At 33.2% G+C, this 10,052-nt stretch overlaps 1 long non-coding RNA gene across 1 annotated transcript in view; it reads left to right on the top strand.

The window, feature by feature from the left end:
• Window positions 1-839: 839 nt before the first annotated feature.
• LOC138708006 (uncharacterized) overlaps window positions 840-10,052 on the top strand; it is a 40,478-nt gene continuing 31,265 nt past the window's right edge. Inside the window, exon 1 of the long non-coding RNA XR_011334524.1 lies at window positions 840-1,298. This is a non-coding gene — a long non-coding RNA (uncharacterized lncRNA). The remainder of the gene's footprint in view (window positions 1,299-10,052) is intronic.

Genomic DNA, 10,052 nt, shown 5'->3' with positions numbered 1-10,052 from the left:
TTCTATTTCTTTGTCTTTATGTGGCTGTCATACCTTTTTAACAGTTTTATGGATTAAAAAATAGAACACTTACAGATTATATTTTGAAGGATAGCTGAAAAGACTTTTTCAGCCTTACGAACTTATGTTTCAAGCAAAGTTGGCCTAACATTTAGAGAAGAGGACTAATTTTATTTGAAACACATGTTTTATATAGGGTGACTATAATAAAAAGTTATATTTTTTTCTGTGTTCTGTTTTAAATTTATTTAGTCACTTGTTATGAACTGTCGCGATTAGGATAATATATTAATAGAAATGGATGATAAGTTGATTAGTCATTTCAAGTGGGGCGGTACTTTCAAGTATGCTATACTGTACCCATAAAGATACTTATATAATATAATTACTCGCATGAAGGACAGAAGAAAATGTCTTGTCTAGTTCAGGGTAACTGGGTCAAACATTCTTGTAATTATAGATAAGTTTGTAAAGGATCGTCATAGCTTATGATATTCCTATATGCCATGTTTAACAACAGCAATTCCTTTACAGTTTAATTCCGTAATTGTAGAATTGAACCCAGGAACTTATCATGTTTAATTGAATAGTTCAACTGCTTTCAACTTGACCTGAATCTGCAAGGCACACATTATTGTAGATCAGTTAGGGCTCTTCCTTTCACTCATTTTGTAAACCCCTCATTGTTCAATGACTTCTAGTCGATGTTACAAAAGTTAAAAGCTGTAATTAGTATTATATTTTTAAAAGTTCTGACCTTTAATGACTTATTTTGTATATATATTTCATAACACAAGCATAACTTGACTTCATTGAAATATTACTTGGTTTCAGGTGAACACTGGCTTAGAAGTTTAATAGCACCAATAAAGACAAACGATGCATCTACATATATTTGCAACATATGTGGGACCAGTTACAAACAGCGCTCCTCATTGAAACAGCATATGGACGTGCACATGAACAACACAAAATGCCCAATATGTAATCTTACACTCAGCAGGAAGGTTGATGTGCGCCGACACTTAAAAATTGTCCATAAAATGTTTTAAAATTCTATAAAGTTGAATTTAAAAGATGGATAATAGCTGATACAGGATAAATTGATCATTATTACTTTTAATGTCTTATCATGCAAATTTCGAAATTGGAAGATTTGATGCCACTGTCCTTGGAAGTTCTTCATATAAAAAAAATGAGAGACATAAAATGTAATGGTAACATAAAAGATACACATTTAATATTTTACAGTGACTAGGACCTATGGATCATCACAGGCTGCACTTGGGAAGATAAGTGTGAGTTGACCATATCAAATATTTAATTAAAATAAATTTTCGTGTCTTAAAATATATTAGAAATATAGATGTCTTCAAAGTGAACACTTCTGTGTATGAAAAAGTTACTGTAATTGACTCTGTTGCTTAGTAAGTTCTACTTCATATTTTTCTAAACTAATTCACAGTTTCATGAACAGCACAACGACTTGAAATATTGTAACAAGAAACTGATACTGAACCATCTTTGTACTCTTCAACTAGATTGAGTACCTCAAAGCATTAAATGAGCTCTGTTTGAAAGTATATGGAATTCTTATTCACTATCAGCAAAATGTTCAATATGTGACCACACTTTTGTCCAGATATATTATATTTTTATATTCACATGTTTGATGTATTTGCAGAATTGTTTCAACTTAAATGAACAAAACATTACACATTTATAATAATCAACCCTATGAAGAATAAGTTACCAACTTTAATTCTGAAGTACCAACTGGGAGGGAAACAGAGTCAAGTTTGACCTCTTGGAAGAATTCTGGATGAACAGTGAGACTGGAACAGGCCACTAACAATAAGCCTTGATTATTTATGTTTATGATGAATCATATGAAGAATCAAATTTTCTTTTCATCATAGAAAACACTCTTTGTGGGAGTCACTTTGTCACTAATCTAAGCCGGTGTTGGATGAGTATTTCTAATAGATATAGTGGTAGTTCACTGCAGGATGCTTCTGGAATGTTCCATGTTTCTCTTCCTCTGATGTTAGACACATTTTTCGCACTCAACAGTGAGGCTGGACACATTTTTCGCACTCAACATTGGGGCTGGACACATTTTTCGCACTCAACAGTGGGGCTCCTCTCATCACAACACTATTGAATTTAAGTCTGGTGACTGTAGTGGCCATTCGATATTTTTTAACTCTCCTGCTTCTTCCTTTTTCTTTGGATGGCCACAGTTTAATTTTGATATATGTTTAAAATCATTATCTTATTGTATAATAAGTCCCTGTCCAATCAGATGTTCTTCAAAAGAAACTGCATGCCTCCTCATTATAACAATATTAAAAAAGTAGGCCTAATCAGTATAATAGACTTCCCCTTCTCTCAATTTTAGAGTTACAAAATCCGGATGCATCTTTTCAGATAATGACTGGCAAACAAAATTACGTCATCCACAAACAAAGACTTAAAATTTCGACTCGTCAGACCACTTGACACACTTTCAGTCATCAGCTCTCAAATTTGTTATGTTTGCTCATTTTAACCTCTTCTTTATATTTATTTTCCTGAGGAGTGGTTTCTTGACAACAAGCCTTCCCCAGACATTTGCACCTCAAATATGTCTCTGCACAGTGCTGACATACTTTTTTTGTACGTGGTATTAAACTAAGTTTGAATTTCTTATATCAGCTTTATTTATATTTTTTAGTAGACCTAATCAGTATAATAGACTTCTCCTTAACCTCGGCAGTTGTCCTAGGTCTGCCATTTCTTATTTTATCCTTATTTGACTGGGCTGTATTATACCTCAAGGTCACATAATTCAAAGCTCTGAAAATTTAGATTCTTCGAAATTTCACGAATTGTGTAGCCTTCAACATGATATGTCGCTGGCTAAATGTTACAAGGGTGTATGTAGTAATATTTCTGATATAGACATAGAACCTTGTAATATTGAGCCAGCGATGTGTTGACTGCTACCCATTTATCTGCACTCAGTGTATGTTCATGACTCATTTTCTAAATTAAATTTGAAAATAAAAATTATTTAACAAAAAGTTGCTAATTATTTAATAAATATTATGTCCTTTTCACGCAAAGAGTAATTATTAAAATAAAAACAGTGTACAGTATATTGTATAATACACATTGTTGCTATATGTTGAGATTGCAACAATAGATATACCTGCTAGCAATATGCATTATGGTTGCATTTCGATGCACCTGCACAGTACTAACATAGCCACGCACAAGCAAGTGACTGACTTAAAATTTTATATTTTCCTTTGCATTCGACAATCACGTAAACTCAAGCATGACTCAATACATCACTATATTTCTATAAATGTGTATCTTAAGTTTGAATTTGTTTGGTTCTGGACAGTCAGGAAACTATAGTGCGTGTCAATCAATAGAGACAACATTTGTACTTCCTCCAAAACCTTTCAACTGACAATGTATCTTTGTTAGTACTTATATTTATAGTCTTCTTCTTCTTCTTCTTCTTCTTCTTCTTCTTCTTCTTCTTCTTCTTCTTCTTCTTCCAATGGTCTTCCTACTGGGGTCATCTAGCTCATCAGAAACCTGACATCCCAGTGGAGATGTGAGATCTTGTGTTCCTTCTGCTTTTTTTTGGCTCAAGGTTTCTGCAGAGAGGACAGAGTTCTTCACGTCCATGGAAAGCCTCAATTCACACGTATCCCCTGGTCAAGGTGCTCCCAATCATAACAACAGTTCACCTGTTTTACGTTTATATTAATTATAGTTTCATAGTATGAATTTATTAGTGGAGGTATATACATAGTTGCGATATCACATTTTGTCATGCAATGGCTCTTTCAAATTGAAAATCATCTTTCTACTACAAATTTCGTATGTTATTTTCATTATGTACATAATTTTAAGTACATAACATGTTAAAAGAAATTGAGGAGCTAGTTCCCAATATATTTTCAGTTCAAAATTTCATAAGTGAATCAGTAGCGACCAGTGACCGAAATCTTTGGTAAGGCCTGATGTAACTTATTTAAGTACAGAATGTTTTAATTGATGGGATTATTATTATTATTATTATTATTATTATTATTATTATTATTATTATTTTGCTGTTATTGTTAATATTAATATTAGTAAATTATTATGTTGGTACGTTATTATTATTATTATTATTATTATTATTATTATTTTGCTGTTATTGTTAATATTAATATTAGTAAATTATTATGTTGGTACATTATTATTATTATTATTATTATTATTATTATTGTTGTTGTTGTTGTTGTTGAAAAATAATAAAATGTCACTCTCCAAATAAGTTGCAATCTTCGCATAACTGTCAATGACGTCATCATGTTATGTTGATCTCTCCTGTAGTTTTGATAATATTTCAGTCTCAATCGAAGCCTGAAATGCCAACTCGCAAACTTTAGCCTGAAGTCCGTTCAGTTCTCCCGCCATTACACTAGCTCCATCATATGTTTGTGCAACAGTTTTTTTGTCAATATTAGCATATCTTTGAAGAACATTTTACAGAACTGTACATAATCCCTCAGCACTTCGATTTTCATCGATATTAGAAAAACCAAGAAAATATTCTTGTATTATTCCTTCTTGATCCACGAATCTCACAACAATATGATATCTGTCGTCTCATCAACAATACATGACAAGAAATCTGCTTTCTGAATTGCACTGTCTATGAACAGCAGAATTTCTTCTTGTATGCATTCAATCAGTTCATTTTGAACAGTCTTTGAGAGCCTGCGAAAATATGTTATGCCTTCCCAGTATTGCTTCATTTCGGGATTATTATTCAAAAAGAGCTGAAAAATTGCTTTGAAATTGCCTGGATTGACTGATCCGTGATTTTATTGTGCTTTCGGAATGCCAGTTCCTGTTTACACAAAACACACGTTGAAAGAATTAATGATTTTAAAACCTCACGGGTTTTTTCACTTTACTATTGTACTTTATATTTTTTTTTCTTGCTCATTTAGTAGTTCTGAAACACTTCGAGTTTGTTTCAGTAATTGTTTCAATATGATGAAACAGTGCATATGCTCAGCCGAAAAAGTATGTGTTGAAATTCCCCTGGAAATATTTTTTCAGGTCACTGAAGCCCTCAGTAGACCGCACTACCACATAACCATTTATGTTGCCCGTACATGCATTGATGCATTGAAAACTCGCGTTTTAAAATTATTTTTCTGGAAAATTGTCAGTGAAGGCGTAGGTTTGGCTTTATTTAAAACTTCCCTTATTTCAATATCATTTCTTCTCGAAAAAGGATACTTTAACAGTGAATTAATTTCATTATTATTATTATTGCTCGCAACTGTTTCACTTTCCATTTTCCTGCAACACAAATAACATTGGACCATACTCACTACTGTACTATGGTTCTGAAGTACAATAGTACAACACCATTACTTAAATCATAAACTAAGACACAAGGGGAGTAAAATTTTTAAGTTATTTGCTTCTTATTTAGGAAAACAAGCCACCACTGTTGCTCCATCTTCCTAATCTGCATCCCCTTCCCACCCTTCAGGCGATCATTCACAAGAGACCGGTGTATGGGACAAAGAGAATGGTGGGTGGGCGTAGAGTTGCCAACCCTTCCATATTTTTTTCTCTTTGACCAGTTTTAATAATAATAATAATAATAATAATAATAATAATAATGATTTATTTAACCTGGCAGAGTTAAGGTCATACGGCCTTCTCTAACACTCAACCAGGAGTTTTCTCCCTTATTTTTGTATAATATAAAAACCTTTATTCTAAACGTTTGATTTTGCCATGAATGATGATTTATATGAATTTTATTGTTCAAGAAATGCATTCAAATATGCATCTTCTTAGAAAGTAACGCTTGCCAGAAATGAGTTTTAGTGCTCACCTGTTTAAAATAAAACAATGCCAATATTATAAATTTGGAACAAACTGCCGAGTTTTGTTATACTGTATGCATACAAAGAGGGTGTTACATCTCGTGAACAATAATTGGACAGATGTTCGAAACAAAAGCACGACACATTTAATGAAATCAGAGCTGCAAACTGCAAAATCTGTCCCAAAATAGTCTTAATTTAAGCCTAGCTGCCAAATGTAGAATAAAGTTTTTTGGTAACTGAACTAAATAATATGTCCATTTTCTTATGTGAAATTTTGTCGATTCCTTAGTCTCCTGTATTTTCTTCAAAAAGATTGACAACCCTAGGTGGGAGACACCAGTCAGGCCAGAAGAATTGTGCTTCACTTGCAGCATTTAAAATGCAATCTCAAAGCCCGCGAAAACATAAGAAATGTAGAAGTCAGACCCAGCCAGAAGATCTCTGGCTTCAGGAACAAATTTTACTGCAAGACATGTCTATATACATCACAAGGTTTTCGAATACTTCTACAACATTACATGCTTCTTTCAAATGCATAATGTTACGTACATTCAAATACATAATGTTACATAGGCCTATATAAAAATACAAAATTTGAGTTTATTTAAGCCAGTGACTGAGGCCGGACCTCACTTTCCTCATCTAATCTGCTGCCACTGAAGTTAATTAAGTTCACGGATACCTTTCTCTTAGATTATTCTATCTAAGGAGAAGAAATAATTTCTAAAACATTTCACTATTGAAAACAACACTATTCAATCCCTGATTTTCGAGAATACAAGCAATCAGTTGCTACAGGCACTCCCTCCTTGCCTCTCCCTCTCTCACTCCCCCACTTTTTCTTCCTCCCATCACTCTCAACTCACCTTTTATATGGGCGTGTGTGTGTGTGTTTTTTTTTTTTTTTTTTTTTTTTTTTCTTCAATTAGTAAAGCCACAGCAGAAATGTTGAATCTTTTCTGTGTCATTTTGTTCGAAACTTGTATGAATATTTATAATATATTTTATTGTTATTGTTATCAACTTATCAGATATATATGAAGGTTAACAACCTATCAATTCATTACACGAACTAGTTTAAAACACAAACGTTTTCGACCATTTAACTGGTCATCTTCCGGCGATTGAGTACAATGAATAATATAAATATTTTGAACACAAAGTTTAAGAGTTATACCATGCCATATTACAACAGAAACATGTAATTATATAATTAATGAATGATAAAACCGCATATTGAAACAAGAATGAACGTCAATGTAGGTTACATAATACAATCTTATTAAACACATTTTGCTCCTATTTTTATCAAGGTCACATAGTTAAAAACATCCGATAAAACCTATTTCTTAAAACATATTAAATACTCCTTGTGTGCGTAAACAGTAGTCTATGAGGAGATGTACGCGTCTAAGTACTAATATTATAAGTTAGGACATATATTGTATTTTAAGTTTGATAGGAGTTTACAATGTGTACGTTCATTCACTCCGATGAATTCTAGTGAGGGGCATAATGCAAGATGATGTTGGTGAAAGATGAATGCCAGCTTACTAGTTCATCGTAGCATTACAACTGGTCTGCTACAACTAGTTCATGTGTCATGAATTGATAGGTTGTTAATGTTAACCTTCATATGTAACTGATAAGTTGATGGCTGAAATAACAATAAAATATATTGTAAAGATTTATTTCCAAGACTTAGGTCTGTATCATTGAATCGCTTAAACCAGTTTGATGCTGCCCTAGTATTGACTACCCTTTTACTTTCTTCAGTAGCTAGTTTAGCACTAATAGTTCCCCCCTCCCACCCCAAAAGAAATGCAGAAGCACTTGAATTGCGACTGTGTCATTGCACATTCCCGATTACAAATAATTTGTAAATTATTAAAGACAATAGGCATTCTATGTAAACCACAAATAGGTATGTAGTTAAATGCTTCTTGAAATATGTTTAAAAACATTACCAACAACGTATATAAACAAACAGATCGTCCATTGTCTAGCAAGTCAAAGACAAATAAATGGAACATTTATAGAAAAATGCTTTTGAGACGACTTATTAAGGTATGAGCTGAAAGGAGTTGCTAGTAAATACAACATTCTATTATTTAAAACAATATTATTTTTAATTTGAAGTCTTCTTTACTGTTACATTATTGTATATTTCAGCAATGCTGTAACTTTTTTTACAAAGAAAATTACTTAAGTTCAGTAATAATTAAAAGTTTCGTTTACTTGTATTATACAGTATGTCCAATAATAACTGAAAGTTGTATTTATTCGTTTTGTGTTACTATAATACTTCAGATTGCGTAATATAATATGATTTAACCCACCAGGGTTCACACAGGGTTTTTTTTTTTGACCAGGCAGTGTACATTTTGGTGAATTACACAATGTTTCTTTTTTATTGTTGTTGCAGTCTTCAGCACCTCTCCCCTACTTTTCTTACAATAGAAATAAGCACCATTATTGATCTGGGTTTGGCGTGAACTCTTGTTGAATAAGAGCCTGGTCATTTCCACTATGTGCGACCTTTGACATTTTATTAATTAACAAATGTTTTAAATTTGATTATGCTTTCTTTTCCATTATTTTGGCGCGTCTTGTGACTTTGTGAACATTTGTTATTACACATAGGCCCTAGTAGAGAGTTAATACACCTGTAGTCGGCCTGGGTGGCACAGTCGGTATAGCGCTGGCCTCCTGTGCCCGAGTTTGCAAGTTCAATCCCGGCACAGGTCAATGGCATTTAAGTGTCCTTGAATGCGACAGGCTCATGTCAGTAGATTTACTGGCATGTAAAAGAACTCCTAAGGGACAAAATTCTGGCACACCGGCAACGCTGATATAGCCTCGGAAGTTGCGAGCATTGTTAAATTAAACATTTTTTTTTAATAAGCCTGGATATCATTTTACCACAACAATGGCAATTGTAACACAAATAAAGCTCTGTTTTGTAATGGAGTATTTTTCGTATGGAAGACTGTAGTTCGGAAGCTATGTAATACTATGGTAGAAGTCAGTCTTCGTATTGGTTATTATTATATTTGAGAGATGTAAGCAGTGTAGTGCAGAAATGTACGAGGAAGAAGCAGAAAGAATAAGGAAACTAATTTTATTGATCATGGAGAAGGAAGATGCTACATCTGCGACTAGACAAAAACAGAAAATCAAATTCGATTAAAAGTCGAGTTACCTAGTTCTAGTGCTGGTGTGATCTTAAAGAATTGTAATTATTGAAGAAAATCATATTAGTGTATTCTTTTGAAGCTTATTATAAAATAAATCTCTTTTGTGACACAATTTTTTTTTTTTTTTGCTCTTGTATTAAATAAGATAAAAGGAAAAATAAATTGAAAACAGTTTTGGTTCATAACGTGTTAAAATAAAAATAAAATAACTATTAAAGCAAAGAAAAAGGCCCTCGGTTAAAAGCACTATGCGCCAGTGGTGGTTCCTCGGGGGAGGGAAGGGAGGAACTTCCTCCTCACATTTTTTTTCTTTTGAAAGTAAATACCAAATGAAATATATGCTTTGAAATTCGAGGAAGATTCGATAATTTTTAAGTTCACACCTGTAAGAAAACCTCGGTTGATCGAGTTTTAAACAACGCACACTCATGTGCTACTAGAAAACTGTGAGAAGGATGCGAGATTGTTTGTGTGGAGGAAAGTCAGTCCATTCCTCCTTTACTGCAGTAAACACACACAGACAACAGCGCACTAGCGGCCAGAGAAAGAAGCAGAGTTTTAAAGCAAGTATATGAACGGACAGGGAAGAGATCCTCCTCTGAATCAGCACATGGGCGGGAAATACAAACCGACTGGTCTTACAGCAAGCTCGCTACCACTGTCATCTAATGATGCTGCATTCAACCAGACTATAACACATCTAGGAGGTGACACAATAAAACAGTTTTAACGCAAAGCTATGAAAGACACCATATAAACTTTTTTAAAATTACAAATCAAAATATATTATTCATTGCACTTTATATAAGCTACTATTCTTGGGTTGAAACTTTCGAGGATATCTGAAAGTTGAAGTTGGATTTATATAAAACAAAGAGGAAGTAGTTCTACATTAGTATTGCAGATCTTTTTTGGCCCCTGAAATTCACTTCCATTCATTGTCTACTAGACA

The sequence above is a fragment of the Periplaneta americana genome, chromosome 10, assembly GCF_040183065.1.
Source record: "Periplaneta americana isolate PAMFEO1 chromosome 10, P.americana_PAMFEO1_priV1, whole genome shotgun sequence".
Classification (NCBI taxonomy): Eukaryota; Metazoa; Arthropoda; class Insecta; order Blattodea; family Blattidae; genus Periplaneta; species Periplaneta americana.
The sequence above is the reverse complement of the archived record's forward strand: the minus strand, read 5'-3'. Positions and strand labels throughout refer to the sequence as shown.